Here is a 25,148-nt window from a genome sequence, read left to right as displayed (position 1 = left end):
GTTTTGACACCATAAATGATACTACTGATTGCCAACTCTGAAACATAATTGTTTTGATACATATTGTATTATAATCTCCAATCACATATAGAGTTATTTTCTGATCTGAAAATTGGTCATTATTCCTGTCACATAAAAATTCAAATTTTTAAATTTTTATTTATATTTATTTATTTGTGGTGCTGGGGATTGAACTCAAGGCCTTGTGTATGCAAGGCAAGCACTCTACCAACTGAGTTATATAAGATAGCCTGTACAACCAATGGTGCTGGGAAAACTGGAAATCCATATGCAACAAAATGAAATTAAACCCAATCTCTCACCATGAACAAAACTCAACTCAAAGTGGATTAAGGATCTAGAAATTAAACCAGAGACTCTGCATCTAATAGAAGAAAAAGTAGGCCCTAATCTTCATCATGTTGGATTAGGCCCCAGCTTCCTTAATAAGACTCCTATAACACAAGAATTAGAACTGAGAATCAATAAATGGGATGGATTCAAACTAAAAAGTTTCTTTCAGCAAAAGTAACAATCTATGAGATGAATAGAGAGCCTACATCTTGGAAGAAAATTTTTACCTCTCACACATCAGATAAAGCACTAATATATAGGGTATATAAAGAACTTAAAAAGCTAAACACACACACACACACACAAAAAAAAAAAAAAAAAAAAAAAAAAAAAAAAAACAAATAACCCAATCAACAAATGGGCCAAGGACCTGAAGAGATACTTCTCAGAGGAGGACATACAATCAATCAACAAATATATGAAAAAATGTTCATCATATCTAGCAATTAGAGAAATGCAAATCAAAACTACTCTAAGATATCATCTCACTCCAGTCAGAATGGCAGCTATTATGAAGACAAACAACAATAAGTGTTGGCTAGGATGTGGGGGAATAGGCACACTTATACATTGCTGGTGGGACTGAAAATTGATGCAGCCTATATGGAAAGCAGTATGAACATTCCTTGGAAAACTTGGAATGGAACTACTATTTGACCCAGCTATTCCTCTCCTTGGTCTATACCCAAAGGACTTAAAAACAGCATACTACAGGGACACAGCCACATCAATGTTAATAGCAGCGCAATTCACAATAGCTAAACTATTGTGGATCCAATCTAGATGCCCTTCAGTAGATGAATGGATAAAAAAATGTGGCCTATATACACAATGGAATATTACTCAGCATTAAAAGAGAATAAAATCATGGTATTTGGAGGTAAATAGATGGTGTTGGAGAAGATAATGCTAAGTGAAATTAATTATTCCCCCCAAAATAAATGCCGAATCTTTTCTCTGATATAAGGAAGTGGGGTAGGGAGTGGGTGCATGGGAAGAATAGATGAACTCTAGATAGGTCAGAGGGGTGGGAGGGAAAAGCAGGGGGCAGGGGCTTAGCAAGGATGGTGGAATGTGATGGACATCATTATCCAAAGTACATGTATGAAGCCATGACCTGGTGTGAACATACTTTATACACAACCAGAGATGTGAAAAAATTGTGCTCTATATATGTCATAAGGGTTGTAATGTATTCCGCTGTCATTTATTTTAAATAAATCAATAAAAATTTTTAAAAATTCAATTATTTTACACGTGAGCTCTCTATCCGTACCTAAATTAAATGTCCATAATTTGATTATAGAATAAATATAATTTTTAAATGATTGGTAAGTGCTTTTGTTTTAAAAGTTAAAAAAAATAGTTACTTATATGACATTCATAAGCTGGGAAACTTACATTGTTTGAAAATGGAGTTCTCTTTTCTATAATAAGCAAATATCGCTCAAACCAAGTTAAGTCAGTTTTCTTTCAGTCATCACATAAATTAGGAAGTCAACAAGAAACATCTTTCTTTTCTATATTTGGTGTCATCAAGATGCTCCAATTGACTGAATACATTATGTTAGCACCGAATCTTGTTGGCAAGAACTTTATTTGACAACCTCCGCATTCCTCACCCTACCATCTGTTTTCCTTGGTCCTTAGTCATGAGAAAAAGAACTGATTTTTTTGCAACACCCATATCAAGCTAACCTAATGCCAGATTTCAATTGACTTCAGAGAATACTCAGCCTTTGGATTCCTACCCAGGGTGTGCAAAGAAAGATGTGAAAATGATTCAGAGAGAACTATGTAAATGAAGCAGAGTCACCATTGGGAGCAGATGCAGATGCGCTCCTACACTCCATATATAAGCCAGTAAGCTAAGGCCAAAAATTCTCATGATTTGAAACACATTGCAAAATAAGTTACTTTTAGGAGCAGATTGGAAGTACAAACTGACTCTCAATGATGTACTCTAGTAGCTATGTTTTCACATATCATCCCCTTCCTTTGACAGCAGATGCATGATGCAAATCAAATTTGCCCTTGTAAATATATCAATCATTACAATTGTTACTGGCTTATTTATCCATGACTTAATTACAACCAATGCACTGGCTATCATTTCCACCTAATAGCTAGCTCCCTTCTCCTAACTTTTTCTAATATCTTCATTCTCTAAACATGTCATTAATTTGCATATGTTCAACGTTCATTAGCACAGGCCATACAACATGAATAATAATTTCTCATATGGGATGTGTAATTATCTCAGGTTCTTTCAGTCACCAGCAAGTTAATTAAGACCTTCTATGTCCTCTTGCTGTGCTTTGATTAAGATGCAGTTTTGCCTCTTGGGCAGCTTCCACCCCCTTGATTTTGGAATATATGTTTGGAGTGTGTGTGTGTATATATATATATATATTTCAAAAGAAATGAAAACTCTTCAAAGATTGCACTTTCTGTGGATTAAATATGATTTTAATAGTTTGTTTACAAACTAAGACACAATCTCTATGTTGCTGCTGATCTCATGTATGTCTATATCTGAAAATACCTGGTCTCTGAATGTACACATGTATGCACTCTTTCTTACTCCTCATGTTTTTTGTTCATATAGGGGTACTTTAGGATAGTGAACAATTTTATTATTCTTTATTTCTCTCCTTGAGCTAGTCCAATACTTGGCACATATAAAAAAACTCTAGGAGCATATTTTCTTGAATATGAAGGAGAGACATTAACTCATTAAGCATCTAAAAAGCTGTCCTATCACTTGTAGTTTATATTATTAAATAAGTTGTGTGATTCTGTCATATTCTTCGTGCATTACATTATCCTACATGCTAATAGAATTCTCTTTGTTGTTTTTCCTCTTGAGTAGAAGCATTTGATCAAAAGATCTACAATTACACACAAATATTTATCATCCTGACAAAAGAACATTACTATTCCATTCAGACAGCAACCTTTGCAGCTGAGAGTTTCAATAGAGTTTTGAAAAAAACAGTCCACTTCAGTTCCAATCAAGGCATCTGTGGATTTATTGGAAATACTTTCAAAATGGCTCCATTCATATATAGGATAGTGATAATTGTTGTACAAAGCATTTATGATTTTCTGCAGCCTCAACTACTTCAGATAACTTAGCAATCATCCAGTGTTACTTCATATGAATGATTGCAGCTTTCTTTCAGGCATTCAAGGCAAGCCTCATTGATTCTCTTCATGATTTATTAAGCTAGAGCACTTTTGTGGTTAAGTGACAGAATTCAGATATGACTGTAATATCTTTTGTAATGGTTTTTAAAAAGCTTGATGGAAGAATGTGAAGTTTGTATATCACCTAAATTAAGTGTCTACTTATTCAAACACATGTGACCTGCTTCCAAACAATTTCAGAATGACTCATAGCTGATGCTTGCACCAGAAACAGAATTATTTCACATTAGTATAATGAAAAAAATATGCAAACAGAGTTTCCACATTTTGTATATTATTTTAACTAGGACTTGGTTGGAAATAGAATAACCCAGTCATAATGACCATGACCTGGAAATCAGAAAGGTTAAAACCGTAAAAAAATAACTAAGATAAGCATGTATCCACAGGGGAATAACATTTAGGAATTCACTGGGCGATTCTTTGCAGAGGGGTCTGAAAGCCAGTAGTGTTGCTCTTCCATTAAGAACCATAACAAGAAAAGAACTATTAGGATAGATAACAGAAGAATAAAATAATTTTTACAGTAGAACTTAAATATTGCCTATACAGCTAATGAATAACCCAGCTAATGAATACCAACACACAAGATCATTAGAAATGTAGTCTAAATCAAGAATGGTCCTCAATGTAGTCAATGAAAAGCCTTGTTACTGTACCTGCTGTGTAAAAAGTCTCAGAAGCAATGGATGACTTGATGATGGAATAATTAATAGCCCTGAGATTGTTTTAACCTACTCCAGGGTTTCAGATTTTGTGGATATGCTAAATTTACATAAGGAACTGGCTTTATGAGAGGGGATAGAGGTCCTAAACAAGACCACTTGCTGTATCCCCGCCTCATTGAATTTACAGTCTCTTCTCTCCCTAATCCCAGCAACATTATAAAAGTCCTAGGATATTTAAACAGAGGAGATAGTAATTATAAGAATTTCATGGCTATCAGGCATTGTTTTTGTGAATGTATGCAAAAGGAGAACCTATAGTTTGCTGCTATGTTTTGCTTTTTGTTAAAAAAGTGCAAAAAAAGTCATAAATTTTCTATTTTGTCTATCAAAGCAGAAAGTTGAATAGAAAAAAAGATTTATCCTGAAGTGAAATAATGATGGAGGAACTGACATCACCACTGTCCTTATCAGGTTATTCAACCTATTACCTGGAGAAAGAATGAAAAAAGAGAGGGGTGGGGAGAGGGAGGGAGACGGAGAGGAAGGAGGGGAAGGAAATGAAAGAGAGAGGAAGAGGAAGGAAGGAAGGTCTTATTCTGCTTGACCACCATGTCACTGTGTATCACTCATTTACTGAGATATTTTCTTCTAAAATGTTATTTTCTTTGGAATAGAGAAGCCACAAGAAAGAGGAAGCAGAGAACAATGATTTGAAAAGGAAAATTAATAACAATATCAGTGAAATTATCCCTTTCTTCTTTGCTTTCCCCTACCCCCCCAAAAAAAAGTTCACACCTAAAAGATAAATCTACAGCTGCACATTGTTTCTCCCTATTGAGGTGGGAAAGAATCAGTGTGTGGCTTATACACATAATTTGGAAATAGAATTTATGAATGAGATCACTGCCTCCATACAAAGGTTAATGAAAGTAAAGCCTGTTGTGAGGAGCATATTACTTAATGCACAATAGGTATAGGGAAGCTAAATAATAAATTAAAACTAGTCATTTCAAAAATACTTTGATTTGGATAATCAGTTTTTATATGTGTGTAGAAACTCTGAATGTTTCACAACTCGAAACATACAACTTAAAAAATAAAACTGTACTGACCAGGCAATTTAGCTTCTATAAGAAAATCCATGTAGAATGAGCAGAAGCAAAACTGAAAATGGGGTACTTCTGAAGTTTCAAGGGAATCCTGAAATTTTTGAGTTTATAAACATTTTATAAGCTGATTAATCTGCTTGCCCTTCTTGCCAGCTGCCATGAATTTTCTCTCCTCTCTGCAATCACAAAGATGCAAATATGGCAGCTTCATTTGGATGCAGAAAGATGAATCTAGGTCATTAAATAATTTATGTTGTTTGGGCAGATTCACACCCTTCTGAACTCTGTGGGAAGGAGTTCAATTCCTTGCTTAGATTTTTTACTTCAGTGCATGACCCTTGAGCCAGAATCTTAAATTGCCTGAACCTATTTCATCGTCAGTAAAAGCAGAAGCAACAAAACCTATTTTACTATTCTTCTAGATGTTCCACAGATAACAAAAGAATACACATTACATAGCTTGAATAGATTAAAATTTCATAAGTGTACAAGTTATTGGGATTTATCATGGCATTCCAAATCACTTATTCTCTAACTCCGAGGTCACTCAAGTCTATTCCTAAGATATTATTATGAGAATATTCTGGGATAGAAATTAGTCGCCTAGAAAATGATAGTAATTAGACATTACAAAAGAATTTTATTCATTGAATAAACATTTCTGAGCACCTACAATTAGGTACCCACAATATGTTAATTACTATGTATAATTGTGAATAAATAAATGCAATTATTACCCTGATGGAAGTTGCATTTAATGGTGAAGATATACATATATATGCTTTTTAAAAAATATTCTTTTCCTAATTAATATTAGTAAGCAAATGCTTAGGAAGATCATCAATGAGAATAATTCATCTCCATTAGGCCAACACCTTTTTCTTCCTTTGATATAAGGGGTTTAGAAACTGAGATTTATGATTCAGCTATCATCCACCATAAGAGAGACTACATTTTCAATTAGGCCTATGAATGATTCACAAAAGCTGAGGAAATTTGGAGTCATTCAATTTTTTTTTGCAGGGGTGTAAGATCTTGGACTCTCCATATGTATTGAAGTACAAGAATGGAAGATCAAAATGTGTGTGTGTGCATGTGTGTATGTGTGTTCAATAATTTATTCTTTTTTCTCAGAATCTAGATACAAATGAACAAAATTTTTCAGCTACTATGCTTTTATACTCTACCAAAAATGGATTAAATGGGGGAAAAAGACATTGAGGCTGATTTACAACTCATCAAAATCAACCCAATAGCAGAGGTTCATCAAAATCAACTGAGTAATGGTCCTGTCCACTTAGTGAAATTCAACATAGTGCTGACAGTGTACATTTTAAACTTAATAATTATCGCTGAGAATTGGGTGGCTAAAAGAATTGATGGTATATTTGCCTTAATAAAACCTCTACTCACCAGAAGTTAAAAGACAGGATGCTGTATCCATAAGCAGTTCTGATCAACAAAGAGTAAGCAGGATAATTGTTTCCTAGCAGTGATTTTCCAATTTTTCTTCCTTGGTAAGTACATAGATGGTTGGAAGGGTCATGATTCCAGTTCTTGTTTTGCTTCAAGATTCTTAATCTATCAATGAAGGGCATTTGAAGAAGCCCCTTTACATATTAAAAACACTAACAAATTCAGAGATGTTTTATACTATGTGAAAAATGTGGTGAATAATTTTGAGACAAAAGGTGATGTAAGTGGTAAAATGCACAATTATTAAGCAGGTACCATGAGGCAGACTTTATAAGTATAGTCCACCTGCATCACTTCATAGGTGATGAAGAAACCATGGGCATGCCTTGGTTTCTTGTCAACAGAATTAGGACAGTCACAGCACCTGCCTCAAAATTTGTTATGAAGATTGACATTTAAAACCTTCTCAGGACAATGCCTGTATCAGATTTAGTGTATATAAATGATTCTGAAATAAGTAATACACTAAGCCAAATGATTATCTTAGGTGACTCATAATTACATTCTAAAGCCAAATGAAAACAAATCAAAACAAAAAAAAAGCTTTAAAAATATTTTGAACAATAGTGTCATTAGAATAAATAAATGACCTTTCCCAAAGTGACCACTTAGAAGAAAACATTAATTTGAATGTATAAGTAAATAGAGACATGTTTCTTCAAAGCTATTTCATTTCTCTCTAATCCTATCTTATAGGATGGCCTAGATCTGTCTACTAATCATATCAAAGATTTTATTTCCCTTGTTCAAATTCCTCTGGAACAGAAAGGGAGCTTTGAAATTAGAAAAGTGATATCTAGTACATTAGACACAATAAGAATTTCTTCTTTTTCAAACTAATAAAATGTCATTAACTTTATAGCTGACATCCAAAATGAAAATAATAAAGTATAGCTATTAGGAGCAGAGATAGAATTTGCCACAAATAATTATAAATTAGACAGATTCGAATTACTATGTTATCATTTGTGTGGTTAGCATTCTGCATAAAGCTTTCTTTTTAAAACTATGCAGTATATTTCAATTTACATGAACTAAAAATACTAGACTATTGGGTCATTCACAAAGAATCAAAATTTTGGAGACTCATCTCTAAATTTTAATTATGGGTAAGTAGCTAGTTTAAGAATATTTTGCATTTTAATTTCTTAGAGACTATCTCTTCCCAAGGCCAGAGAAGCGACCGAGAAGATGAAAATTTATTAAAATCTTTTTGGGGGGAGCAAATTTTTATTCATTTTGTATATTATATAACCCTAAGTAAGTAATCAATCAACTTTGTTTTCCTTTACTTTTATCACATATTATTTTAAAGCAAATTTAATTTAATAATTTTCTTTTACATGTTAGCCTGTGGTGTTATCATTTTCAGAGCCATACTTAACTGATGAAATTTAAAATGTAGAAGTAACATCTGCACTTTTTCACAAACAATGTCAACACATGAAGACTACACCAAAGGAAGAAATTAGGATGATGGGAACTCTAAGTGGATTTCAGTGATTGCTAACTTGCTAGATGACCCATTCTTACTCTACATATAAAAACTTCCTGACTGTAAGTCACTCTCTCCCTTCACTCACTTTGGTCCAGTCCGTTCTGGCTTCATTGCTATCTCTGAGCTCAGCAAAACACATACTGTATTAGTCAAGAGTCTCCACAGGATGTGCACAGAGAGCAAAGGGTGGGGTGGAGAGAAAGAAAAAAATATTTGAAGGAATCAGTTTACATGATTGTGGAAATACCAATTTAAAATCTGCAAGCTAGGCCTACAAACTGAAATCCAGGGAAACATTACAATTCTGTGTCAGAAGATTAGACAGCATCATTCTCTCTTGCTTGGTGGAACATCAGCCTTTTATACCATTCAGACTCTGGATGAAGCCTGCCTGCATTATGTTGAGTAATCTCTTTTATTCAACGTCAACAAACTTGAATGTTATTCTTATCCAGAAAAATACCTTCACAGAAATATCCAGAATAATGTTTGACCAAATTGTCTGGGCATGAGAACCAACCAAATTGACACATAAAACTGTCACATCATCATATCCCACTCAAGGCCTTGCATAGGTTCCATCTGATGGCAATACTCCTTTCCCAGCTATAGGTGCAACATCCTACCCTGAATCCTTCTCCTTCAGGTCTCTGTCCCCATTGTCTGTGTTCCATAGTACTTACTACTCAAAAAATTATATTCATTGTCCTTGATCCTTGGTGGGTTTGTTTTTGTTTGATTTTTCTTAGAATGAAACAAGAGACATTGTCTATTTTGTTTATTACTGCTGACTGCTCACAGCTTGAAAAGTACTGCCATATTATAGATGCTCCTTAAACATTCATTAAAAATAATAGTGATGAATTAATACATATAGTTTTGCAGTCTATTCATTATCAGAGGACACCTCTCTACAACGAATGTACAGCTTTGTTTTATACAAATATTGAGTACATCAGACAACCCTCATCTGTTTAATACATGAGTAAAGGGTATGCTCCAAATGAAACCCTGTTAGAAGATCTATGGGGCCCTGACAATTTACTGCTTTATCTCAGTTGCATTGCATACATTGCAATCATAGTGATGAGTTGCAAGAGTTGCAACTCCAACTGGTTAAAGCAAAAGGAGGACTTTATTAGCTTAGACAAATGGAAAACAAGACCCAGAGTCAGAACTGCTTTAAAAATTACTTAACACTAAAATGAAAGAGCAAAAGTGTTATATGTTTATTATTTTCCATTGCTTCAAAATTTTTTGGAGTTTCCTTATTCAGCAAGAAGACTTCTTTACATATGGAGAATTTCATTATCTGGACAGTTTTCCATGTTTCTTACTAAAGTTCTTAATGGTTTTTGTTACTAGACAAAATGTGCATCAAATTTTGCATATTCTTTAATAAACAGTACTATTTTGGAGTGAATAAAAAAATGACTTAACAATGTACATATGAATTGGTCTCACAAAGCCAGGTGTTGTGTCACATGCTTGAAATCCCAGCAATTCAGGAGGCCAAGGCAAAAGAGTCACAAATTCATGGCTAGCCTGGGCAACATAGACCCTGTCTCAAAATCGAAAATAAAAAGGAGTGGAGATGTAGCTCAGTGAGAGATTACCCCTGAGTTCAGTTCACAAGAATTAAAAAAAAAAATGATCTCACAATCTCCAAATCTCAGCTCAGTTTTTTTCATTCATTCCAAAGTCAACTTCTGCCCTTGTGTTGGCAAGGTGGCTAGAGCTATATGCAAAAAGAGCTTTACACCTATGTGCAAAAAGATCAACATCTGGTAGCAAAGAAAAACTAAACACAACAAAGCATACTTAATCCCTCCAGAAACACTTCAGGATTTACTCTGATTGAAATAATTTGGATGTCTAGGTCTGTAGCCAAACCTTGTGTTTGTGTAAGAGACAAAGCTCAAATAAGCAAGGCCTATATCACATTCTCAGGACTAGAACTATGCATACAATCTGCTCTACCAAAGAATTATTATCTCAGAATAATTATGTCAATTTTTTGAATAAACTTTTTATTTTAAATTAATTCTTGTTTTACACAAAAAATCATAAATGTAGTACAGAGAGTTCCCACTTACCCTCTACCCAGTTTCTACTACTGACATCCTAACATTGGTGTGGTTAGCTTATTCTAAATAATGATCAAATATTGATATGTTATTATTAACTGGGGTCCATGCTTTATTTAGATTTCCTAAGATTTTTCTAATTTTCTTTTTCTATTCCAGATCCAAAACACCACAGTACATTTAGTCATTGTGTCTTCTATGTTACTCTTGGCTGAGACAGTTTCTTAGGGTCTTGTTTTAAAAGACATTAGTGTGTGTTTCTTTTTTTTCTTTCTTTCTTTCTTTTTCTTTTCTTTTCTTTTTTTTTTTTTTTTTTTTGGTTGTACTGGAGATTAAATTCAGGAGTGCTCTGCCACTGAGCCACATCCCCAACCCCTTTTATTTATTTATTTATTTATTGTTTTGAGATAAGTTCTCACTAAATTGCTGAGGGTCTCACAAATTTGACAAGAATGTTCTCAAACTTGCAATTCTCCTGCCTCATCAGGAGATTATAAGTGTGCTACACCTCTCCCTATCCTGGCAGTTTTGAAAAGAAATGGTAAGATATTTTGTAGGTAACCCTCAAGTAAGATTTTTCTGTTGTATTTTTTTTTTTTCATGATTAGATAGCAGTTACGTGTTTTGAGGAGAAAAATCAGAGATAAATTGTTATTTCAGAACATTATATCACATAACAACACTGTTGATGTCAATCTTGAGCACCTGACAGAGGTTGAACTTCACTGTAAAACTGTTTTATTTCTCCCATTGTATACCATGCTCTTCAGAGGTTACTTTGGGAATCCCATACTTAAGAAGTAGGGAGTTATGTTCCATCTCCTTAAGGGTAGAAGGAGTGTCTATATAAATTATTTGATTTGCTTCCACATGAGATTTTTGTCTACTGTACACAATTTAATTATCCATTCATTTGTTCATATCAGTACAGTCTCACATATATTTACTTCATACATTGGTTTATAATCTCATTATTTATTTTGTTACTCAAATTCTTCCAGCTATGAGATCTCTGTGTGTTGGCTCTTGTGTTCTTTTAACATATCCCTGAAGTTGCGGGACCAATTTATTTATTTATTTGTTTTTTTGTTTATTTATTTATAGCAAGTTCTGGCACAATACTCTAGTAGTGTATTTTAAGGACAATTATGAGAAGAATGGTGAATACCTATGTGCAGTAACAAATGAGGCCAGCCGCAGGTATCAAATCCTTTATAAGTAAACCAAGAGAATTTCTGTGAACTGAACTCAGATTTTTTCCAATGATGTACATTATTTGTTTCATTATTTCTACCAGATTATAAATTAGATTTTAAGCTTATTTATGCCACTGACTGTTACACAAAAAGCTTAAGAAATGCCCTTACCAAACTAAAAATTGAGGGTGACCTTTCAGCTCCAATGCTAAAATATATACTGACTGTGTTTCTTTCAGTATTTAACATAGATAATATTAGATGAATACTATTTGTCTAATTCCAGTACACAAAACCCTTCCTTATTCACATTTCAATTTTCATATAACTCAAAGCTTTTATATTTTAGAAAACACTGTGTTCTATGTCAGATCCAAAAATCACGGATTATCACAGTTTGATAGTAATCTGCCCATTATATTACATCCATTCTCATCAAATAGTTTCAGTTCTGGATCCTAGTGTATAAATGCGTGTAAATGCTTATTGTATCAGGGCAAAGATAAGGCAGATAATGAGAAACATACTGTGCTAAGACTGATTCTGTGAAAACTATGATGAACTTGGTCTTTAACATTCCTCTAAAATCCTGTCTCCTCCTGTGTACCTTCATCCAGTCATGCTCTGACTCCTGCAAATGATTCAGGCTTTAAAAGACTGTTTATCCTACCGCCAATCCCTTCAAGATAAAGTCACTTTCTCTCAATATCATATATTTATAGTCTCTTAGTAAAAAACTATTCTTTCTTAGAAAACATCTACCTTCTAAGACAAAATGCTTTCTACCTTAGTGACATTCAACTATACTTTTTCTGTGCTGAAAATGTTATTGTTGCTTGTTATGATTTCCTGCTGGTTTCAGAAGGTTCTTAACACTATTTATTACTTTGGAACCAGGAGAGAGGGGAAAAGGTACATGTCCAGATTCCTGGCCAGTAGGCTTGTTTTTACAGAAATTTCTATGCTCTTTGAAAGGTTGTTAAGCCCTGTGTATATCATCTCACAATTACTGGCTTTCTGGGGTCATGCTTCTTGGTATCAACCATCTAGAGGCTGTACCCACTCAGAAGCTCATCACAAAAGGTATGCCCTGTGCTTTCCTCTTTTGTGTTTTTCTGTTTGGGAAATCTTTACATAAACCTGGTTGATGGCTCACAGCTCTTCTTCAGTCTTTCTGTTTAGTATCTGTTGAAAGCATCCCCTGGGGACTGACCTTAAATGTTCTCTCCATCTAGAGCCAACAGGAAAGATCCTCCTCTTCCTTGTGGCCAGGTCCTTCAAAGAAGTTTGCCAGAGCACCACAGTTAGAAGACAGCGATCAAAGAACCGTTATTTGTGTGCAGTGTATGAAGCTGAGATTTTGAACAAGAGAGTATGATACTATGTGATTAGAAAAATATTATTTCCTGCTTCTACCTTAAAATTGATCCTACCGCAAATTTGGTAGTGGTTGGTGGAATATGACACTTCTCTTGAATAAAAATCAAAACAATCCAATTATTCCTCTCATCAAAGAGTATACATAAGACACTTAAAACTGCAAATACAATTTCAACTAAGTGATTCAAATTTCCAAGCTCCACCTAACAACCATATCTTCAAGATTTACTCAGGGGCACTGGTACTTTTGCAGGGTGAGATGTGTGCTGGACGTGATGGTCAAACTCATTATCCCTTTTAAAAACATTCTTTCAAAATATAGAAGCAACATCAATTATGCATAAGATTAGAAAATTCAAACCTAAAGAGAATTTGTAGATAATTGAGTTTGTGTAAGTTTGAAGCAAATGAAGAAATTTAAAACATAAATCAAATAATTCCAACATCTCTTTATCACCCAGCTTAAAAGCTTCCAGAAACTCTTCACTGTCAAAAGAATTATGACCAATTTGTCTAAGAGATGAGAATACAAGCATAACGATTGAATTCCTCCCTAGAATCACTTACACCATGACATTGCTTGTATCTCTTTCTATATAGAAATGCTTGCAGTTCTCATAACTGACCCCACTATCTCAATTCTGTCATTTTTCTACCATGTTATATTCTCTCTTTGGAATTTATTTATATTAATCTAACATAGTAATTAAAATTTTCCATTTATTATTATTGGGTATATAGAGGCTCACCTCTATCATTGCATTTTCTTTCTTCTTTTACATTTTTTTTTCATTGCTTTATCCAACAAGTCTAGAAAAATCTATAGCACTTACTAAACACAAAGCAAATACTTTTTGAAAGGATGATTTCACATAGACCATAACTGCAAAAACATAAACTAAGCCCAATCTTATGAATATAGGAAACAATATCATCATAAAACAAAATGATGAAGGCAATGTAACACAGGTTAATAATATATACATAAATATATGTAATCATGTATCTATATATGTTTATATCGATAAGTAGATATAACTAGTGACAATAATACCTGTAGTACATTTAATAATATCCTCTCAAAATACATACAACCGAAATATTATTTGGAAATAGAGACTTTGAGGATATAACTAGTCCAGTTACAGTGAACTCACAGGATCAGGGTGGATCTTAAATCAAATGCATTGTGTCTTTTGAAGGGGACAGGAGATATGGAGTCACAGAAGGAAGAGGCCATGTGAATATGGGGCAGAGTCTGGTGTGACAACACTGTAAATGAAGGAACACTGAGGACTTGATGAGAAATGGCAAAAGCTAAGAAAAGGAAAGGATCATTCCTCCAGAGCCTTCAGAGGGTGTGTGGCCATGCTGATGCCTTTATTTGACCTCTAGGCCCCAAATACATGGAAGAATTTTTCAAGGGCTCTTTTCCACTTGAATCTCTGAACAAAAATAGTAATAAGCCACTCAAGTAAACTAAGTCGATATATCAAAGGAAAAATTGACTTGATGTAGTGCTAGCCCATCCATATCCTTCCTTCCTGATCTCTATTATATTTTTATTTTTATACAAAATTAAGCAAATATCTGCCATGGCTTTTAGCTTTTTCATATGACATGCTAAAATTTAGAAGTTGTTATTTATTATTTGGTTTTGCAGAATTAAAATAGTCATCAAATGTTTTCACTTATTTTCACCCCATATTATAATTCATTCTTCTTCTACATAAAATGTTCTAGGACCATATCTGTTTGTGTATAATTTTACAGATATTCATGTAACTTTCATATTGAAAAGTTGTTGAAGAATCACACATCAAAATTGCAATCAAACTAAAACTCCAGATACATTCAGGATTCTGGAAAATCAATTTACTCAAATTTACTCAAATAAATAATTTGACTTCAGTACATTTTGAAATTAGGTGTAGGTAGAAAAAAATTAGATGATTGAACCCACTCTATAGAGTGTTTTTATAGAGGAATCAAAGAGCAATAAGCTTAGTCTAAATTTTAACTAATTAAAAGAGTTCATTTCAATGGAGTTTAGAAGATTAGTGTCCAATATCATTTTAAATGACTTGGAAAAAAAAGGTCCCTAATCATGTGTGAAGATGACTTTTTTTTTTCATTTTTATTTTCTATTATTAAAAAATTTGGGGGGTGTTATTTCATTTTTTTTAAAAAAAAATTATGTATTCATTCTAATTAGATTGTATGACAACAGAATGCATTTTGATTCATTGTATACAATTGTAGCACAAATTTTATTTCTCTGGTTATACATGATGTAGTGTCACACCATATGTGCAGTCACACATGTACCTAGGGTAATGATGTCCATTTCATTCCACCGTCTTTTCTGCCTCCATGCCCTCCGTTCCCTCCCCTTTACTCAATCAAATTTCCTCCATTTTTCTCAAACCACCCCCTCCACCACCACCAATTATAAATCAGCCCACACTGATCAGAGAGAACATTAGCCTTTGGTTTTGGGGGATTGGCTTATTTGCTTACCATGATATTCTCCAACTCCATCCATTTCCCTGCAAATGCCATAATTTTATTCTCTTTTAATGCTGAGTCATATTCCATTTTGTATATATATCACAGTTCCTTTATCCATTCATCTATTAAAGGTCATCTATGTTGATTTACAGTTGAGTTATTGTGAATTGAGCTGCTTTAAACATTGAAGTGGCTGCATTACTAAAGTATGCAGATTTTAAATTCTTTGGGTTTAGAACAAGGAATGGGAGAGCTGATTCAAGTGGTGGTTCCATTTGAAGTTTTCTAAGAAATCTCCATAATGCTTTCCAGATTGGCTGCATTAATTTGCAGTACCACCAGCAATGTATGAGTGTGTCTTTTGCACCACATCCTTGCCAATACTTGTTATTTGTATTCTTGACAACTATCATTCTGATTGGCATGAGATGAAATCTTACAGTAGTTTTGATTTGCATTTCTCTAAGTACTAGAAATGTTAAACATTTTTTTCATATATTTGTTAATTGGTTGTATATCTTCTTCTGAGAATTGTCTGTTCAGTTCCTTAGCCCATTTGTTGACTGGGTTGTTTGTTTTGTTGGTGTTAAGTTTTTTGAGTTCTTTATATATCCTGGAGATTAGTGTTCTATCTGACGTGCATGTGGCAAAATTTTGCTTCCAAAATGTAGGCTCTCTCTTCATCTCATTAGTTGTTTATTTTATTGACAAGAAGCTTTTTACTTTGAATCCATCCCATTTGTTAATTCTGTTTCTTGAACTTCTTCTTTAGGAGGCTTTTAAGGAAGTCAGGGCCTAATCCTACATAATGAAGACTGGGGCCTACTTTTTACTCTATTAGGTACAGGGTCTCTGGTCTAATTTCTAGCTCCTTGATCCACTTTGATTTGAGTTTTGTGAATGGTGAGAGATAGGAGTTTAGTTTCATTTTGCAGCATATGAATTCTCAGTTTTCCCAGTACCATTTGTTGAAGAGGCTGTCTTTTATCCAATGTATGTTTTGGGTGCCTTTGTGTAGTATGAGATAACTGTATTTATGTGGGTTTGTCTCTACATCTTTTATTCTGTACCATTGGTCTACATGTCTATTTTGGTGCCAATACCATGCCATTTTTGTTACTATAACTTTGTGTAGTTTAAGGTCTAATATTGTAATGACTCCTGCTTCACTCTTCTCACTAAGGATTGCTTTGACTACTCTTTGGTCTCTTTTTAAATGAATTTCATGATTGCTTTTCCTGTTTCTATAAGGAATGATCTTGGGATTTTAATTGGAAATGCATTAAATCTGTATAGCACTTTGGGTAGTATGGCCATTTTGACAACATTAATTTTGCCTATCCAAGAGCATGGGAGATCTTTCCATCTTCTAAGGTCTTCTTCAATTTCTTTCTTTAATGTTCTGTAGTTTTTATTCTAGAGGTCTTTCACCTCTTTTGTTAAATTGAGTCCCAATTTTAATTTTATTTATTTTCTTATTTACTTATTTATTTATTTTTGAGGCTATTGTGAAAGGGGTAGTTTTCCTAATTTCTCTTTCAGAGGATTCAGAACTGATGTATAGAAATGGATTTTATTTATGGGTATTGATTTTATATCCTGCTACTTTGCTGAATTCTTTTGGATCTTCTAGGTATAGAATCATGTCATCAGCAAATAATGATAATTTAAGTTCTTTTTTTTTCTATTTGTATACCTTTAATTTCTTTCATCTAATTGCTCTAGCTAGAGTTTCAAGGACTACGTTGAATAGAAGTGGTGAAAGAGACTATTTCTGTCTCATTCCAGTTATTAGAGGGAATGCTTTTAGTTTTTCTCCATTTAGAATGACATTGGCCTTGGGTTTAGCATAGATAACTTTTACAGTGTTGAGGTATGATCCTATTATCCCCAGTTTTTCTAGTGTTTTGAACATGAAAGGGTGCTGTATTTTGGCAAATGCTTTCTCTGCATCAATTGATATAATCATATGATTCTTATCTTTAAGTCTATTGATGTGATGAATTACACTTATTGATTTCTGTATATTGAACCAAACTTGCATCCCTGCAATGAACCCCACTTGATTATGGTGCACTATTCTTAAAAATATATTTCTGTATGTGATTTGCCAGAATTTTCTTGAGAATTTTTACATTAATGTTCATCAGGGATATTAATCTGAAATTTTCTTTCTTTGATGTGTCTCTGACTGGTTTTGGTATCAGGATGATACTAGCTTCATAGAATGAATTTGGAAGGGCTCTCTCCTTTCCACTTTCATGGAATAATTTGAGGAGTATTGGTATTAATTCTCTCGTGAGGGTTGTCAGGTCAGCATGGGCAGTCTTGGGCCTTATCTGGGCCTGGGCTCCCATTTGGGTCTGCTGGATGAATTAATTTCTGTTCTAAGTCATATCACCCAGCTCATTTAATTTCTATGGCTTCTCCAGCAAAACAAATATAATTCATAAAATGTATTTCAATAATTATTATACTTAGCATAGCATTTCATAATAAGTCTGAATTTTCTAACAGCTTTTGTTCTTGTTGTGCACACATGGCATTGTTGAATGATTTCCTTGTTTGTGCATACAGTTTGAGCCCACAATAATCCTTTGAATTCTGCCATGAAAATTATTTATAGGTTAAACATTCCAGATCTTATTCAGAGATCCACAGTCCCTCAATATACCTAGAGTGGAGGTTCCCTATTTTTCTTCCCATATATCCTTAATGCATCACTTCCTGGTGCCTTTATCTTGAAAAAGTTTCCTTTAAAAAGTGTACATTCTCTAATTCATTTCTAAAATAACATAATTTTCACACTCAACTTTCTTCTGAAACCCTATTTTTCCTTTCCTTATGTTTTATGGTTAAAACTAATGTATTACCTTCTTACAGTAATACTATACTGTTCCATACTTGAAAGACAGAATTATCTGCAATGAAAGCAGCAGAGAACCTAGGAAATCTGTTAAGGATTTGCTGAAATTGTAATTTTGCAAAGGATTGCCCTCTTCTCTTTATCATCTGCCATGTTATGCAAATACATGTTATGAGAGTAGAGTATCAGAAGACTTGTTGCTCTTTTAGCTTAAAGTTATCAAAAATGTTGAGTGTATGAGGACACTTTGAAGAAGGCTCACTGATAGCTGGAGCAGTACTCAGTCCTGCTAATGATTGGTAAGGTGTACAGATCAACCCTCCCGCTTAGCAAAATAAAACATAGGACAAAATGTAAAGATCATCATAAAAACACATAAGACCCTATGAGATTGTGAGAAATTTGAGGTGTAAAACTTAAGAATGTGATGGGACTCAAAATATGTTACCCCAAAATATGCATCTTGGCATTTGAGAAAACAGCAGTCAGAAAGGTCTTTCTCAACTTCCCTTCTTTCCTCTCTTCTGAAGCAGGTCACAAATCCTTCATTCTAGAGGTGCCACCCTTAAACCAGGAGGAAAGCAGTATCCTTATCTCTGAAGACAAAAGGATGCAATAAAGAATCTGAATGATTGGCCTCTGGTTTATTGTCATTAGCTAACACCCTCTTGTTTCTTCCATTTCTCTAAAACGGAAGCATAAAAATAAATCACTTTGCCAGTTTCTTTTGCCTTTCATCTCTTTATCAGGAGTCTCATGTCATATAAAACTTATATTAAATAAATTTGTATGCTTCTCTCTCCTTAATCTATTTTTTGATGAACAAAGATCACAAAGATAAATCAAACATTTGGGGCTGCTTTGGAAGCATTTGGTACATTTTCAGAAATTGCTGAAGTCTTGTCTTTTTAATTATCTCAAACTTTGGAGACACCTTCTCAACCATCTGCTTGCAACCTTCACCTAGACCATGGAAAGGAAAATGCTGTTTTGGAAGAGGTCATTACTAAGTGCTTGGAAATCACAAGACTTTCACCTCATGTTACAGAAGTCATGTCTGACCCAATGGAATAAGAATTGATGATGTTTCTCTGAAAGTAGGAAAAAGGCTTGAAAATAAAATAGAAGTTAATAATTATATTAAAGTTTCTGCTTATTAATTAAAGTTATAAAATTGACTTTAAATTAACTCAATGCCCCCATTTTGAGAAAGGTACAAAATGTAACATTTACTTCTACAAAACCACAAATACCCATATACACTAAATAAATGAAACACAACTCTAGACACAACTGTTTTGTATTTAATAACCCATAGATCTAAACATAGTACAAAAACACAGCTTGTACTAAAAAAAAACACTTGTTCAATAAAAATAAAAATAGTATTCATGTTTATGATTATTTTATAAACCATCAAAAAATGGCATCAGACTCATCAAAAGCAAAGGCCATATAGATGGACTGGCCCATTCATAGAGCTATTAGAGGATCCCCACTGGAGGCTTGGGGATGACTTATTGACACTGTTGCAAAAAAGAACATGCATTCATCAGGAATCTAATTTGTTAGAGGTTAATAACATTTAGCATTTGACTGCAGAGGTCTGTTAGCATAGAATTTAGAAAATGTATGGATAATTCAGACACTGATGAAAGGGAAGCTAAAGAATGCCAAATTCAGGTGTTTCTCCTTCAATGAGCAATTTCTGTGAAGAAAAGATTATAACAAGGTTCTGAGTATAGCTATCAGGAAAAGGATGAAACCCTACAACCACCACATTTTCTCAAAATGAGAAATGAGACATGGCATGCCATTAACATTTTCACATTTTGAAATAGGGGTTTTATTTATTTTCTGACATTCTGTTGAGAAAAGATTTGGTCTCCAATTTGTCCCCCATATTACAAACAAGAAGGTGCTCTTTAAAATGCAAAATGGGAGTTGAAGCTAATAGGATTCCAGATTTATGTCTTTAACAATTTAACAATTATCAAGAGACATCAACCATACTGGAGAGATCTGTACAAATAATTTATATCATTTTCAATGGCTTTCAAATAAAATATCAAGAAACATTTTCAAAAATGCAGAATCAATTGATTTCAATATAATACTGAAAGTCCACAGAGGCAGATAATATATTCAATAACCTCTCAAAGCTTTCAATTGTAATCATATACTGATATTGGAAAAACAATACTAATACTGTCCTCTGATATTTAAGCATATTAATGGTCACAAGTTAACACAGAAAGAGAAACAGTCTGCCATGGCAACTGACTCCAATTACTATTCAGCACTGTGACCTGGCACTACTAAAATTTTGCTAAGCAAACTCTATTGAGTATCTGTCTTAAAAATGCTTCAATCAATAATTAAAAAAAAGTTTATTTGACTTGTAATCAGATTCTAATTCTACTTTCACTTTTTCTACAGGCTAAATAATTACAATTAGCCACTGATTAATGCTGTAGTTAATGAGAAATTAAGGCATTCTTCAATTTTCTCCCCAAACCCAAAGCAACATTTAGTTAAAATATATTTCATTGTTGACAGGAACAGTAAAATCGTAAGCAAATGTTTTCTAAAAAGTTAAATGATCATTTTAATCTCACTCTCTAGTACAGAGAATTTGAACATAGGGCTTTACACAAATTTTAAATATAGTTCTGAAAAAACTCAGAACTATATTTAAAAGTTCATTAATAGTTTTTCTCTATTTTTTTCATGCTTTAAGAGTAAATTTCAGAATTATTTTATTCTAACAAGAAAATGAATTTGAATCATTTAAGATAGTTATTTTTTCACATAAATAATCTACAATAAGACAAAATATTTGTAGAAACCAACGCAATCTTTAAAATAATATATTTAATTTAATTTCCATTATATTTTCTTTCTTCCATAATTTATTTAATTCCATTATTTGCCTTAAGTGTAAAAGTTACTTTGGCTGGGGAAAAATGAAGGGGAAAATTGTGGGGGATTTTGAATCTCAAGTTTACCTTCAGAAATACCAACTTTTGGGGCTGGGGATGTGGCTCAAGCGGTAGCGCGCTTGCCTGGCATGTGTGAGGCCCGGGTTGGATCCTCAGCACCACATACAGACAAAGATGTTGTGTCCGCCAAATACTAAAAAATAAATATTAAAATTCCTTCTCACTCTCTCTCTCACTCTTTAAAAAAAAAAGAAATAGCAACTTTAATTATCACAAGAAAATGTGTAGAGCTGGCTCAATTAACTAGAGAAAGATCATGATTTTAAGATAGTCTTTTCATTTTAACCTTTATAAACTTTGGTTGAATTAACTGCTTCCATGCAGATTCGTTATCTAATTTATGTCACAGGTTGAGATGAATGGTTTATGAACAACATTCTTTAACACCAAATTCTCTTTTCACTATTAATTCCACATTACTATCTATCTTTATAGAATTTCAATTCAGGGCACAGTATGAGAACATGGTTAAAAACAACCTTCAGGACTAAATGGATAATGTATTAAATATAGTGTGTTTATTCTGTTATTTTGTTTTTCTATTACTGGGGATTTGAACCCTGAGCCTGATGTAAGCTGGGCAACTACTCTCTACCACTGAGCTGCTTGCCCAGTCTAACATTTAAATTTGCCCTGTAAAGGACAAGCAAGGACAAAGATAGTCTTATACATTTAACCTTACACATTTATATTTATTTAGCAATTTCAATAGATTATCCTGTCCACTTCTCTCTGATGCTAAGCACATTTTGACTCAGGAAAGATTCACATTTGGCATCCTCTCATATTCTTATGTCAACTTCATTCTTGGAGGCTTCATTCTATGAAGCACCTATGGCCTTCATTCTGCTTCCTGGTACTCAGAATTCTGAGTAACAACCACCAAGTAGTAATTTTTCTCTAGCAAGTGTTGTTTTATCTGACTTCTGTAAAAATTCCTTACCTTGCTATTATTCTTATGGAAGACAAAAATTGTTTCTCAGAGATGTTAAGTATCTTGTTCAGAGATCCCATGTCTAGCGAAATATGGATCAATACTTTTCAAAGATCATCATACCTCATATTCTGAACACTTTTTGCTTTCACACAGTCTTTGTTTTTGATTAGAGGGAAGAAATGGGTTAAACACAGGCTTTATAAATATTAGTATGCATATTCTTAATGGGTGCCATATCTATGGTAGAATATATAAGTAGAAACTCTGGAATTTTGCAGTGTCCAATCTGGGATACAACTTATGGTGGCCCTCATGTTGATGAAAGAAAGGGAACATAATGTCTAGATTTCACATTTGACAGTAATTAATTATTGAAGTTGATAAAATATGGAGAAGGAGACATCCAGGATGATTCCAAAACTAATTCTAGAAGGTGGTTTTAGTCTTAACCATCTTTAGCATAGGGACACGTCTGCAGTGGCAACTGCAGAAAGGCAAGTGATAAGTTCATCTTCAGATGCATTGGATTTGAGGTACTCAGGATACCTGCCAGTAGAGATATCCAGAGAGTAAAATGGATGTCAAGTAGTTCAAAATATGGTGCTGGGACATAAGATATATATCTCTTTATATCTCTTTCTACCTCTCTCTCTCTGTCTTTTCCTCTCTCTCTCTCTCTCTCTCTCTCTCTCTCTCTGCCTCTCTCTCTCTCTCTCTCTCTCTCTCTATATATATATATATATATATATATATATATATATATATATATACAATCTTTAAAATAATATATTTACTTTCCACTATATTTTCTTTTTTTCATAATTTATGTGTGTGTGTGTGTGTGTGTGTGTGTGTGTGTAGAGGGAGAGAGAGAGATGGAGAGGGAGAGAGAAAGGAGAGACAGGGAGGGAAGAAGAGAGACACATATCACTGAAGTTTGTTAATATATATAGTCAATGTCAGAGAAGTAAGAATTGAAATTGTGCCTGAAAACAAGTTATGGTGGAAATAGAACACAGAAAACGGAATAGCGAAAGGTTAGTATTGAAGAAAAGATAATTTCATGCTGTGAAAAGTGAAAGGATTCCCTAAAAAAATACTAATCAACAACAAACTTAAACCCATTACAATTATGTAGACATCAGTGAATGGAAGTCTTCAAAGAAAAAGATGCCAACACTTCTACAGAATTATACTGAGAGGAAATAGAGGATAAGTTCTGACAAACAGTTGTTGACTGTCATGAAAAGGAGCTCACTGATGAAAATGAAAGAAAATAGACACCTACTCAAGGAAATCCATACTATCAGCTTGGCTTTCTCATTCAGCTAAAGGACTTTTCCCTCACATTAGACTCAGTATAGTCACCCATTTTAGTCAGTGCCTCAAATATTTGCAAGCTGGTTATATCACCATTTTCTGTGCTTTTTTTTTTTTTTTTTTGTAATCTAGAATTCACTGAGTTACATTCCCAGCCTATTTTTATTTTCATTTTATTCTATTTTGAGACAGGGTCTCTCTAAGTTGTTTAGGGCCTAGCTAATGATCCTCCTGCCTCAACTTTCCAAGTCACTACAATTCAATCTCCAGGACTAAAACAAACAAATAAACAACAACAACAACAACAACAACAACAAAATAGAACTCATCACACCTACCATATCTATGCACAAATAATTCCAACATTGAAGGGGACTGGGTTTAAAAAATAGCAATTAGTCAGACGGAAGGAAGGAAGGAAGGAAGGGAAGAAAGAAAACAGAGAGAAAAAAGACTGGAAGAGAGGAGAAAGAAGGGAGGATTTCTTTTATTCTGTTTCTCTTTTCTATGCTCAAAGAGAAGGTGAAAAACAAGAATCAAAAGTACCTTGGGCTGGGATTGTGGCTAAGCGTAAGCGCTCGCCTAGCACGGGCAGGACCCGGGTTCTATTCTCAGCACCACATAAAAATAAAAAAGGCATTATATTGTGTCCATCTACAAAAAAGATTGTCTCTCTCTTTTTTAAAAAAAATAAAAGAACTTTTATTGATGCATCGCTCTATAAAATAAATTTATTGATAATTTTTACTGTATACGTACCACATGAAAATGTAAGTTTCAAGATAGTAGAGATTTTTGCCATTTTGTGTTTTGTATTTCTAGACCCTAGATTGTACCAAGTCAGGGTGGTACAAATTTCTGGTGACTTTAAACTTCCAAGGGCCAAACACCTAGATTATTTGAAGGATTTTTAATGTTTATTTCACCATATGCGATGATGTTTACTCACTCTGTTTAGAGTCAAATTCCTGCATAAGGAGGTTCACCATCATATTTGATGTATTTTTATGTACAGAATTTGTGCATGTGCTTACAAATATGTCTATCACATAGTATATAATAGGATTCCACATGAATACACTCCTCTGCAAGCATATGTGTCGAGTATAAAGAAAAAACTAGGCTCGGCCGCCGCCCCTGCGGATGATGAATTTACAGCTTGAAGTTGGAAAGGGGCATGTGAACATATTGTCACCATAAGGGACTTCAAGAAGATCTTTCCAGAGGCAGAGGGAACATCTACTTGGAACTCATGACACATTGCAGAAGTTAAGGACACATCAAGTTTTAGCAAAGAGGAAAGAGCCCTATTAAAAGTGAAAGGTAGGAGGGAAGGAAGATGGCGGCGAGGGGAGTGCATTACCCCCGTGTGCTGCTTCACTGTGTGGGAGTATGACAAGTCAGGACGGCTAAAGGATATCTTGTTAGGAATTTCCAGCAATAGTGGGGTGCGCCGGAACCTGGAGGAAGGATTTCCATCGCACGAGGATCGGCTACAGGGACTCAAACGCAAGAGGTTTGTCGCACGGAGGGT

Source organism: Marmota monax, unplaced genomic scaffold (assembly GCF_021218885.2).
Source record: "Marmota monax isolate L192 unplaced genomic scaffold, Marmota_monax_Labrador192_F-V1.1 WCK01_AAM20220418_F8-fsc00034, whole genome shotgun sequence".
Lineage (NCBI taxonomy): Eukaryota > Metazoa > Chordata > Mammalia > Rodentia > Sciuridae > Marmota > Marmota monax.
This window is presented reverse-complemented; position numbering follows the sequence as displayed.